Source organism: Malus domestica, chromosome 08 (genome assembly GCF_042453785.1).
Source record: "Malus domestica chromosome 08, GDT2T_hap1".
Classification (NCBI taxonomy): domain Eukaryota; kingdom Viridiplantae; phylum Streptophyta; class Magnoliopsida; order Rosales; family Rosaceae; genus Malus; species Malus domestica.
In genome coordinates, this window is record NC_091668.1 from 19,939,055 (window position 1) to 19,953,318 (window position 14,264).

The following is a 14,264-nucleotide window of genomic DNA, read 5'->3' on the forward strand; positions in this document are numbered from 1 at the left end:
TCTATTTGGTAGCGGTAATGACGGTCAACAAACAACAAGTGCAAACGTGAGCAGCAAGTGAGTGGCTCTTAGGCAGCGGGTACCGCAGTGGCAAACCATGAATGGATTGGGTGCGGGTTGATCAACAGGTCTGGCAACGAGTGGTGCGCAGCGCAGTGCTAATCTGATGCGGGACGGATCTGGGTGCGACGGCAGTGAGTCATGCAGGCGATGGTTGGGTGGTCATAGATACTGAGCTTGGTGGCTTCAATTACAGACTTTACGAGATGGTAGTTTTTCTTTTCCAGATTTTTTGTTTTTCAGACTACACCAACGACAATTTAAACCAGAAATAAACAACAAACAACACAAACAGACATACTAATACGAATCAAGAACCTGAATGATCAAACCTGCTCTGATACTAAATTGAATATTAAAGTACGCAATGAACAAGACTAACAAAATAAGAATATTATCAAATAAACGAGAATGACGAAACGGCTACAAAACCTTAAGAGACTACATTGTGAATGACTTGTTATTCATACTAAACTATAAACTATATTTATAGAGAGCAATACCTAGAAATTCTAATTTGGATGGACTAGACCCATATACTAACTAACAAGTAAACTTAAATAATTATAATATACTAATATTTTTCAACTAGTATTGTAGTGGAAGTGTCATAATATCCCATAACCACTTTTGCAGGAGGTAATCACGTGGTGGTTTGTTGGGGGAAAAGATTAAATATTTCAACAACCAAACTACTTTTAAGGAAATGGTGTAATTATAAATTTCCATTTGGAATTGACGTGCGGGGCTTTTTTTCTTTTCTTTTTTGATTGAGACGTTTGAGTCGATTAAAAGAATCTAACTTTTTTTTTTTACTATTTAATATTACAGTTTAGTTATATTTTTATACATTTATTATTGATGGCTCTAATCTGGTAAATGAATAGTTCAAACTAAATAATTACGATTATATTTTTTTCACTTGTAAAAGAAGTCATATGTTTAAATCTGGTGAATGAATATTTTAAACTAATTATTACCATTGACTTGTTATATGACTTAACTTTATCTTCATCATCTTTATCGAAAATATATCATTGTGTTGCAGTCCTATTGGAATAGGAATGCGATTGTGTAAATCCTAGTAGATATGAGAATGTATCTTATATTCCTATTAGGAGTAGATTATCTATTAAATATTGTAATCCTAAAGGGAAAGGTTTTTACCTATCCTACTACTATAAATAAAGGCATAATGGGGTAGAATAACACACACCCACAATTACACATCTCTCTCTTCTCTTTCTCTCTATCTATGCCGCACCTTTCTCTCTCTCTATGGCCTCTATAATTGTTCAGTAAATTATGCCTACAACACGTTATCAGCACGCTCTTGACGCTGCGCTAAAGATAATTTATTCTTCAATCAGGGGAGTATTGTGTTTTAATCATTCTTTTTATGATTAATTTATTATTTTTGAATTAATCTACATGCTATTGATTCAATTTAATTTTCCTGTGTTGAATGTGATACAACGCATAAGAGATGCAATTTCGGTTTTCTGAGAAGGAATTTCTACAAATTCAAAGACTTTTATTGTTTTCTGCCAATCAGGTACGCTTAAAATAAAGTAAGATATTTGAAACGACCATGAAGCATGAAAACATTTCCCATGATGCATGAACCCCCTATGTTTATATTTTCCTTCATATATATGAACATATAATATATATATATATATATATTATATGTTCATATATTTGTCAATATATATATTTGTTTCATGCATTACGTAATTATGCTATGTGGAATTTGTGAGTCAAAGAATCGAAAAAAATTAGAAGCAATTCGTGTTTTTCAACCCTATATTTTTTTTTTGAAAAAAAAAAGAAAGAAAAACAAAAAAGGAAGAAAAATGACCTTTTTTTTGCCGCTGAAATCGCACCAAGCCTGAAGCTTGGGACAATCTTTTAGGCCTACTGCCCAAATTGGACCAAGCTTGCTGCTTGGGTCCCTATGCATGGGCTTCAAGCCCTCGGCCCTTCCCTCAGGACAACCTAGCCCGTTTTCCGGGCTTTCTGTTCACTCGACCCAAAGCCCAGCTGGGCTTATTTTTTTCCTCGGCCTGCTTACCTGCAGCTGGGCTGATCTTTTTCTCGGCCCGTGAGTGTGCAGCGGGCATGCAACTTGCTTTGCACATTATTGGGCAACCAATTGCAGCCTACCCGAACCCAATTTAGGCCTAATTTTTTTTGTGTGGCCTGCAGCCAACATTAATAATTACTGGGCCTTGACAAATTTTATTTTGCTTCTACGATCGACCCCGAATAGTCCCGATCTATTGAATTAATTAAAAGTGACATGTAGTCCATTAATCTGATAATGAATCCAAAATTATTGACCTGAAGATCACTTTTGGACATTAACGATTCAATAATTTATTTCTATTCTTTGAACCGTTGACTCACTTTCGTAGTCCCGAAGCACTCACACTTGAGTTCCTGAAGCAACCTAAATCCACTACACTTAGTTGTATATTGCATTCTCTGTTCTTGCAGTAGCCTCTCTTTTATGAACTAAACGTTCATAAACTAAATTGAACCTGTAGTTTTAAATTTAGTGCCTTTGAAACCCGAACATTTCATAAAACAATACACCCATGAAATCCCGACGTTTTTCATGAAAACCATGTCTTAGAACTCGAATGTTTTAACTTTGATACTTATGGATGATTCCTTCCCATAGCAACAATCACAATCTTGTTCCTTCCGATTCAGTGGATTGTCGAACCGTCACAAGTTTGATTTTCCTGATTTGGACGTTTCTAATAGAAACCACTTTATGTGAGGTACAAGACGTGAATCTCCACTTGACTATCATGAAGCTGAAAAACCATTGAAGCCAACAATGGCATGGAAGAGATGACTAAGCCTCCACCATGATCTTCATTCGGAGACTTATGCTCAAAGCATTACAAATGGAAATACCTCCCGATCGAGGATTCCATGGCTCTTTGGCTCGCTTCTACGGACCGTTTAATCATGAAATACATTGCCTGAAGCATACCATGATTACGCCCATGAGTACAATTTCAAAGTTTATAAATCCGATCGAATTTTGACTAGAGAATACTTTTCTCGTTCTTCCATGTTTTAACTTGCCCTTGAAGCAGCAGTGTAGAAAGTGGAAGTTTACCAAATTCTCGGCTCTGATTACTACCAAAAACGTGAGAGAACGGTATGGACTCAGTTTAACTGGAGTCTACCGAATAGCTCGACCCAATTCAGTCAAAGCTTACCGAATAGTGATGCACTGCTTTGGCAGGGATACATCGAATGACATATTCTCTCACAATCCAATTTCAAGTTTGTTTTTACAATATATGGTAGAATCAGGGCTTGCCAATGTGTGGCATCATGCCCGAAGCATGATTATTGGTACCTAAGACCTAAAACTTCAAGAATAAGGGAAAGTATTCTAGAACCTTAACCCTACAGAATCTACTTCCGTCTTGATGGAATAGATCATTGGTTATGCATCTGTTCGTGCCCCTACCAATGTTGTTAAGGAGTACCATTCTAGCAGTCAATATGTGAGACTAATTTTGTTCCACCGAACACCGTTGGAAGAGCAGAATTTTGACATGAATGACCTTGTTGGCCGAATCCACCCTAGTAACTTTGGTTTACTTTGTGAACATTTTTCCATGTTCTTGAATTCACATTTGGTGTATGTTTTACTTATGGATATTCTTATTGATATTGTCCTCGAATATGAGTTAATTGAATCATGTTTCTTAATACATGTGACCGATTCAATTAAACATGTGATTAGGTAGGAATGTGGGAAAGTTAGTTGTCTGGATGAATGCATACTATGCACATTAACTTTACACCTAAATCACATTTCTAACAACGACTTCAGGTATATCCACCCTGATTAAGAACATTGGCACGCTCCTCGTTGTATGAATGGTACTAAATCACCATTTAAGGGACCTTAAATTCTCCCTGACTTTGAGTTTTTAAGGATATTCGAGATGACAATGATCATAAATGAACCACTGAAGAAAATAGAGTGGAATATCTTTGCACCACCTCCAAAAATGAGCTTGAAGCTTTGATTTGGGGCCAATGGGTTGTCTCCCAATTGGGGCACATGACACATATGGCCGGCTTGTAGCCGGGTGATTGAGCAGTTTACTTGCTTTGGCATGACCTTTTGGGACATTTAGGTCCAACAATGATGCTACAATGCATCTCCTTACCTGAAGTAAGGATCTTGTGCCTACAAGCATACTTTGCGAAGCCTGCTCATTAGGAAAATTGATTTTCTATCATTCCTTGCAAAGATACGAAATCACCCTTTTTCATAAGTGGATTCTAGGGAATATATGTGGACCAATCCAACCAAAATGTAGACCATATAAATACTTATGGTTTTGGTTGATGAATTGACAAACTGGTCACATGTTTGTCCACACACATTACTGCTAAACTTTATGGCCGATTAAGGGGTCACCACCCTACTTATCCCATAAAATCTAGGAGACTGGATAATGCCGGAGAGTTTACATCACCGGTTTTCGATAAAGTATTGCATGTATTTTGGGTTTATAATTAAACATCGAATTCCCATGATTCACCCAAAATAGCCTTGCCTAGTGATCATAAAGCGCAATTTAAACGATCGCCCGAATTTTGGTAAACGTACCAAGTTTTCAATTTCTGCCTAGGGCTATGCAATCCTTGTACGCAATTATGTTGATCCGCCTTAAGGCCCATTGCCACCCAACCTATATGACGTTACAGTTGGTTACTGGGTATGAACCTGACGATTTTCGTATTTACGCATTTGGGTGTGTATTCCATGTGCCAAGTTGCGCCGCCACAATGTACCACCATGGGTCCTCAACGAAGGATGTGTATCTTTTGTCGATAATGATTCTTCTTCACACTAGCTCTCTTAGAGCCCTTGCATGCGATTTCTTTAGCGCTCATTTGCGGGTTGTCACTTTAATGAGACAGTCTTCTCGTCATTAGGGGGAGATAAGAATGTCAACGTTCCTATAGAATGGTGTGAATTTGCGTGGAAATTGCCCACTATGTCTCATCTTGATCCCCATACCGCACAAGTGTGATAAGCAAGTACGATGAATTCTAGTTTTCAGAATGTTGCTCTAGATGCATTCCTCTGATCTAGCTAAAGTGATGAGATCATATACCAGATGAAAACATGCCTGCAAGGATAAATGTACTTAGCGGACGTCGAGTTAACATCCCTGGAGGGTGTGCTGCCCCTGTTGGACGGTTTGGACACCCCTGTTGGATTGTTTGGTACACCGGTGGATAGCCAATCAATCTGTCTTGGCCTGGAGCACGACAGATCATTCGGTTCGTAGGATTCACTTCCCTAGAAAAGGAAGATACGTCACAACAATGAATCTAAACTTGATCGCTGTCTCAAATCATTTCCATCTCATGAGATTAATTCGGATTACTCCCGAGACTTAAAGTTCTTGGTCCAGTATACTAGTTTGGGTGAGCTAAATGGAATTGAAATGAGATTATCATCGATGATGTTTTCACTTATATGGTAGCTACCGACATAAATGAAAAGCGACGATATCGAACCGTGGTCCAATGATTAAGTGACAACATAGAACTGATTGGACAACTAAAGTTACAATCCAGGTCAAATTCCTTACCAAAAGTGTGTATTGGACTTGTCATTCCTACACTGCCCAAGGAAACCCCGTTGTGTTCCAAGTGGGAAATGAAGCATTATGAGATGAATGAAATAGTGCAATATAATGCATGCCTTGTGGCACAAGGTTTCTCTCAAACATCTTGTGATTGATAGTAGCATTATGACAATCTAAACAACGAACAAGACGAACAAACAAACTGATACGAATGGCAGATTAAATCTCGAATGATCAAACCTGCTCTGATACGAAGTTGAATATCAGAGTGTGTGATAACCAAAACTACAAACTAATAGGAATATTCTTAAACAAACCAAAACTACAAACTAATAGAAATATTATTAAACAAACAAGAATGCTGAAACGGCTACAAAACCGTAAGAGGCTACATCGTGACTAACTTATTCTCGACTGGATAACAAGCATGCTATATATAATAAACTAACCCTAATCCTAAAAGATAAGAAATCAAAACCCTAATGCTAACGGGCTAAGCCCAAAAAATCAAGCATTCAAATAAACTTAAATACTAATATTTTCCAACAAATATAAACTACAAAAGTTTCATAAATGACTTGTAGTTCAAGTGCTTAGGAATATATACTTTTGTGTCCGAGGTCCTAAGTTTAATCTTCCGGTGTTCTTTGTTTCTTAGGCATCGTGAGAGTGGCAGCATTTGCTTGTTTCCTTCAAAGGACATTCAACTCCAATCCTATGGGTTACGGGGTTGTAACCCCGTTACATCTACAAAGCAATGTCCCCCGTCTCTCCCTTGCCAGAGGAAATCATATCTCCTATTTCCACTGATGCGATCATACACGACGACAAAAAGCAAGTGAGCTTTCGGTCGATACTTTTCTTATTGTATGTAATCTTTGTTAGAGATCCTTTACCATGTATAGGAGATTTGGTTTGCATTTTCATTGATCAGGAAAGGAACAAAGTAAAAAATGTTTGAGTTTTGCCCCCTTTTTGGTTGGATCATGCTAGTAACATAATGTTATTGCGTTTGTGTTGAGAATGAGTCCCACATTGACGGAATGATGGACCTTGCATGGGCTTATAAGAGGTTGGGCTACTCCCCATGTTGCCAATTGGTTTTATGATGAAACCTCAACTTTCTTCATGATATCAGAGTAGGTTGTCTCACATGTGAAGCCAAACGGCCACACGCGTTTCACGTCACCCTGTTGTGTTGTTCACGTGTTAGGCTTGAAAATTCGCCACACGTGAGACGGTGTGTTGAGAATGAGTCTCATACTAATGGGAGGAGGGACCTTGTGTGAGCTTATTAGTTTGACAAAATTTGGATCTTCAAATGCCTGTGGAAGAATACACTAGCCATATTCTTGTCTTTACAATTGAGATAACTAGATCTTATCATGCATTACAAAAAATTTCATTGCTAGAAATATTTTTTTGTGGAAATATGTCTAGATGAAGATGCTTATCGTGATCAAATTGTATGTGTTAACTTTATATTGTTGAACACTTGAGAACAACAAAAATATTTGTTCTCGAACATCTTTGATCATGCTCTTGTTAGATATTTCTTTCATATCAGGAAATGTACTTTTCAAGTAGATTATTTGACACGCATCATTGTGAAGGTCTTAACGAGATATCTGCTGCAAAAGTTGTTTGGCCCTGGAGTTGGTGGTGTAACAAGCAACCAAACCATTCTCTACCTTGATCTTCCTTCTAATATGCTCTCTCTCTCTCTCTCTCTCTCTCTCTCTCTCTCTCTCTCATTTACTCACTCACACACATGCACAAATGTATTAGTCCCCTTATTTGGTAGTGTTTTATTGATAAACATGTTTGTAAAGTTGTTAATCATGAGTGTTAGGAGGAACTTGTACTACACATGGTATCATGATTACTGAAGTTTAATCAAGTTCCTTAGTACCTCTGTTTTCATAGTTTTTTCATTTCTAAAGTCATACTTCTTGTAGTAATATGGAAAATGGTGGATGATCTTTCAATGCAGACTTTATTCCTAATGCATTTTTGTAGGTTGGTTCTTTCTTGATGGGGTGGTTGGGTGTTGCTTTCAAAATAGATATCTCCAAATACGTCCAATTATTTGGCCATTGGATTGTCTACCGATTACTTAGGAAGCCTGACAACTTTCAGCGATTAGAACCAGAACTCAGTGTTGAAAGCCATTGGGTGTTTGCGCTGCTCGGTTTTCTAATAGGTAAGATGTCATATTCTTTAGACATGCGGCTGGCTATGGCAAGCATGGTGTTTGAATTTCATTTGAATTTATAGATGGTTTCAGCTTTGATGCTTATTATCCATAGATTAATCACAAACCCAATGTAGCTCAAATTGCTAGACTAATATGAGCTTCTCCTTTATGCGATTGATTATATCAGGTTTGTTTCTTGCAGCCTACTCCATCATTTTCGGGGTAGAGACAGCAAAGGGTTTTAGGCAGCTTCTTGAGAAGAACTCGATATGTTGTCTCACTAGCTCTAGAAAAAACTGGAGGGTTGACAGCTACAAGCGTCACTTGGTAGCTTTCGCAGTGTTGTTGATGATGCTAGGTTCTCTATGGGGTGCGAGTGGAATATTGTTGAGAGAGAAATTTAACAGCGACAGCAGCGAGGCGCATTTGTGGTTGGGTTGCATAGTTGGACCTTTGGGTGTGTGGATCCGGTGGTTCTTAGCCCGGCTTAATGGACGTGGATTAGGGACGACGGGATGCTTAAAATGGGTTCCATTTGGTACTCTAACTTCCAATATTTCTGCAGCTTGTGTCATGGCTACCTAGTCTACTGTGAAGAGAGTGGTAAGCTCTTGTGACATGATCTTCGTCCATATCCACTCGATGACTTGATCCTCACCATTACTTTTTGTGTGTTATGGTCTTGTGTTCGGGAAGCTTATATTTCACATATATTTGTCACATTATAAACTGCCAAGCTTGTTAGTTTGGGTTTTTTCTTTTTTTTTTGGGTAAATTATATAGTAGCCCCTCAGGTTTGAGGTTTATTACAATCTCATACAACATGTTTAAAACATTTCACTTTCATACCTCATGTACTATTTTATTTCAAAATAACACCTCCGTTAGATTTTCCATCCATTAGTTTGTTAAATGCTGACGTGGCTGCCACATTTGTGCTTATGTGGCTGCCACGTGGCAAAAAAAAATAATTTTTAATTTTTTTTAAACCTAAATCTTTAACAAAAAAAAAACAAAAAAACATAAAAACCCTAACCCAGATCCCTTTTCTTCCCCCTTTCCTCTCTGCAATCCCTACCCACTATCTCTCACCCACCCCCCAACGACCTCCCCCCAATCGGCCCACATCCCTATCCCTAACCTAGAACCTAAAAACCTGCAACAACAAGAAGAAGAAGAAGAGGAGGGAGGAAAAGAAAAAAAAGACCCCAGTTCATCCCCCCAAAACCTGCAACAAGAAGAAGAAGAAGAGGGAGAAAAAAAAAGAGAAAAAAAAAGAAAAAAAAATCCCAGTTTGCAGGAAGGTCGTCAGAAGGTCCGGGGAGGGGAAGGGAAGTGGGTCGCGACGGAGCGGGGGGAAGAGAGGTGGGTCATGGGTCGCGGGTCGCGGCAGGGCCGGCGGGGGTTTTCTCTCTCGGATCTCTCACTCTTTCACTCTCTATCTCTCTCTCGGACTCTCTCCCCGACAGTACACCCACGCACGCACCCGTCTACACAACCACGCACGCATCGACGACACACCACCACCACTGAGCTTCAAAATCCCGAGCGGGAAATCCGACTTGAAGTCGTTGTGGCTGATGCCGAGGATCCTGAGGTTGTAGAGCTCGAAAATGGCAGGCTAGAGAGGGCCGTGGAAGGCGTTGCCGCTCAAATTGAGGTGGATTAGTGAAGAAAGGTGGCAGATTTGTGGTGGGATTTGGTTGGAGAGGTTGCAGCGGGAGAGGTCGAGGGAAACAGAGGGAAGGAGGAGGAAGAAACAGAAGGTACTTTCATGGTTTTGGGGGTGTGGGGAAGGTGTTGGGTGAGAGTGAGAGTGAGAAGGAGAGTGTGTTGGGAAATTTAAGGGAGTGAGGGTCTTGATGGCTGCTTATGGGTTTTCTAAAGGGATGGGGTTTCGGCGGCCGGGGGGTGGGGGGAAGTGGTGGGATCTGGGTTTTCTAAGGTTTTTTTTTTTTTTTTTTTTTTTTTTTGAAGATTTAGGTTTAAAAAAAAAACAATTTTATACCCCTAAAAACTATAATATATATATATATATATATATATTAACTATAATAATTATAAAAATTATATATACTATAATAATTATACCCCAAAATATTAACTATAATAATTATATATATATATATATATTAAATTTTAAATTAAATTTTATAAAAACTATAATAATTATTAATTAATATGCATCCATTGGTTCCATAATTTTATTCCATTCCTGCCGCACCCTTTGAAGAAAAAGGGAGGAAAAATGAAAATTATAAGCAAAGTTGAAAAGGAAACAAAAAAAGAGATGGAAAGATGGGTAGGCTGCTGCCCTTTGAAGAAAAAGAAGGGAGGGAAAAGTGAAAGTTATAAGAAAAGTTGAAAAGGAAACAAAAAAGAGAGGGAAAAATGAAAATTAATAAAAGTGGTGAGAAATTTTTTTTTTTTAAGTTATTAACTTTTTATCACACATATGACATGTCCCACTATTTTTATAATGACACGTGATGTACTACTCCGTGTACCGGTCAATTATATGTACAAAATAAATAGATTTAAATCTACTTAATATATATATATATATATATATATATATATATATATATATATATATATATACACCATTGAACTTGATGGGATACGAATTATACAAAACTAATTTGAACGATCCAACCGTCAACTTGTTTGTATATGCTTCGAGATCATATCAGCAAAAAATCTCAAAAAACAAATATTCAGAGATCAAGTTGTGAACACGAAAAATTCCTGAAACGAAAGAGACAAGAACAAACGTGCACAAACAAATATTTGTATTTGATGATTTTTGGGTTACAATCTCTCTCAAATTTGATCCTCTGATTCGATCTCCGTAAGGTGTTGATTGGTGGATGTGCGATTGATCCCAGGGCCGTCGAGGCTTGATCTTGGATGAACTGTTGGAAGTTTCTTCAAAGGGCCGTGGGCTTGATCTTTGAAGGTGTTGATTTGTGGATGTTTCGTTGATCCAAGGGGGGCGTCGAGGCTTGATCTTGGATGGACAGTTGGAAGTTTCTTCAAAGGGCCGTGGGCTTGATCTTTGAAGGTGGGTTTGAGCGGATCTTCAAAGGGGCTTTTGGGCTTGATCTCGAAGAACAGTGATGAACGGATCTTCAAGGGCTTTTGGGCTTGATCTTGAAGAACTGTTGGATGTGTGGATTTGTCGACGTTGTTGATCCAAAGGGCCGTTTGGGCTTGATCTTGGATGAACGGATGATGAACGATGAACAAAGAACGAAGAACGCTTTCTTCAAGGGCCGTCGGGGCTTGATCTTGAATTGGTGGATGATTGTTGATCCAAAGGGCCGTTGGGGCTTGATCTTGGAAGAACGATGAACAAAGAACGAAGAACGCTTTCTTCAAGGGCCGTCGGGGCTTGATCTTGAAGGTGGATGATTGTTGATCCAAGGGCCGTCGAGGCTTGATCTTGGAAGAACGATGAACGAAGAACGAAGAACACTTTCTTGATTCTTCGGGAACCTGGATGCTTGAGAGCTTCGGAGTTTCAGAGCTTCAGAGCTTCAAGGTGTAATATGAATTCGTCCCCCAAATGAATGAAATGGGCTTGTATTTATAGAATTTTCCAAGGCCTAATTTTGAATATAATATCCCAGATGAAATAAGTCGTTTCTGCCAGGTGTTGACACGTGTCTTATTTGATGACTTTTCCAACTCATTTCAATTTTCGTTGAGTCACATGCTACGTGTAAAATTTATGTAATACATGAGCGTTGACACTTTGATTTATTGGTCAACATTTATTTACCGAAATTTCGATGTCTACACAAGTAACCGAACAAAACTTTTTGATGATTATAAAACGAAAAATCACGATTTAACGGTTATTTTAACTCCGATTTTGATTATTTTTTATAGCTACACTCCTTAATCCTATATGAATTCAATGAATGAATTCGATCTTCAATTTAAAATATTTACACTAGTGGATACCACAAAATCTTATGTTATACTTAATGAAAGTATGAATAAACTCTTAAGTATTAGTGAATCTATTGTTTTGATGGGACACTTATTCTACGAAACTAGTTCAATGATCCAACCGTCAAACATGTTTGTATATACTTTGAGATCGCATACGCCAAAAATTGCAAAAAACAAACATTCAGAAATAAAGTAACTGGACAAAACTTTTTGACGGTTATAAACGAAAAATCACAATTTAACAATTATTTTAACTCCGATTTTGATGATTTTTTACAGCTACACTCCTTAACCCTATATGAATACAATGAATGAATTTGATCTTCAATTTAAAATATTTACACTAGTGGATACCACAAAATCTTATGTTATACTTAATGAAAGTATGAATAAACTCTTAAGTCTATTTTTTTGATAGGATACTCATTCTATGAAACTAGTTTCAATGATCCAACAGTCAAACATGTTTATATATACTTCGAGATCGCATACGCCAAAAACTGTAAAAACCAAACATTCAGAGATAAAGTAACGGGACAAAACTTTTTGACGGTTATAAACGAAAAATCACGATTTAACGGTTATTTTAACTCCGATTTTGATGATTTTTTACAGCTACACTCCTTGACCCTATATGAATACAATGAATGAATTCGATCTTCAATTTAAAATATTTATACTAGTGGATACCACAAAATCTTATGTTATACTTAATGAGAGTATAAATAAACTCTTAAGTATTAGTGAATCTATTGTTTTGATGAGATACTCATTCTACGAAACTAGTTTCAATGATCCAACCGTCAAACATGTTTGTATATACTTCGAGATCGCATACGCCAAAAATTGCAAAAAACAAACATTCAGAGATAAAGTAACGGGACAAAATTTTTTGACAGTTATAAACGAAAAATCACGATTTAACGGTTATTTTAACTCCGATTTTGATGATTTTTTACAGCTACCTCCTGGACCCTATATGAATACAATGAATGAAATCGATCTTCAATTTAAAATATTTACACTAATGGATACCACAAAATCTATTGTTATACTTAATGAAAGTATAAATAAACTCTTAAGTATTAGTGAATCTATTGTTTTGATGGGATACTCATTCTACAAAACTAGTTTCAATGATCCAACCGTTAAACATATTTGTATATACTTCGAGATTGCATACGCCAAAAATTGCAAAAAACAAACATTAAGAGATAAAGTAACGGGCCAAAACTTTTCGACGATTATAAACGAAAAATCACGATTTAACGGTTATTTTAACTCCGATTTTGATGATTTTTTGTAGCTATACTCCTTGACCCTATATGAATACAATGAATGAATTCGATCTTCAATTTAAAATATTTACACTAATGGATACCACAAAATCTTACGGTATACTTAATGAAAGTATGAATAAACTCTTAAGTATTAGTGAATCTATTGTTTTGATGGGATACTTATTCTACGAAACTAGTTTCAATGATCCAACCGTCAAATATGTTTGTATATACTTCGAGATCGCATACTCAAAAATTGTAAAAAACAAACATTCAGAAATCAAGGAACGGGACAAAACTGTTTGACAGTTATAAAAAGAAAAATTACGATTTAACGGTCATTTTAACTCTGATTTTGATGATTTTTTGCAACTACACTCCTTGACCCTATATGAATACAATGATTGAATTCGATCTTCAATTTAAAATATTTACACTAGTGGATACATCTTATGTTATACTTAATGAAAGTATGAATAAACTTTTAAGTGTTAGTGAATCTATTGGTTTGATGAGATACACGCATTCTACGAAACTAGTTTCAATGATCGAACCATCAAACATGTTTGTATATACTTCGAGATTGCATATGCCAAAAATTGCAAAAAATAAATATTCAGAGATCAAGTAACGGGACAAAACTTTTTGACGGTTATAAAATGAAAAATCACGATTTAACGGTTATTTTAACTCCGATTTTGATGATTTTTTACAGCTACACTCATTGACTCTATATGAATACAAAGAATGAATTCGATCTTCAATTTAAAATATTTACACTAGTGGATATCACAAAATCTTATGTTATACTTAATAAAAGTATGAATAAACTATAATAATTATATATATTAATTTAACAATTTTATACCCCTAAAAACTATAATAATTATATATATATTAAATTAAATTAAAAAAATGGATGACCATTGGATCAGCTGAGATCAAGCCAAAGTTCCAATACAATTTCATGATGATCGATGTAAATCGAGGATTTTGTAAATTGAGGTTTAAACTTTTGAGAAAGACTTCACAACCTTGAAAACAAAAACTTTTTCATTTTGCATATCCTTGCACATTTAATATTTGTAATAGATTAGTAGTGTATGTATTATTTTTTTATTA

At 36.6% G+C, this 14,264-nt stretch overlaps 1 pseudogene; it reads left to right on the plus strand.

The window, feature by feature from the left end:
• Positions 1-7,145: 7,145 nt before the first annotated feature.
• LOC103413107 (uncharacterized) lies at positions 7,146-8,553 on the plus strand (annotated as a pseudogene).
• Positions 8,554-14,264: the final 5,711 nt, after the last annotated feature.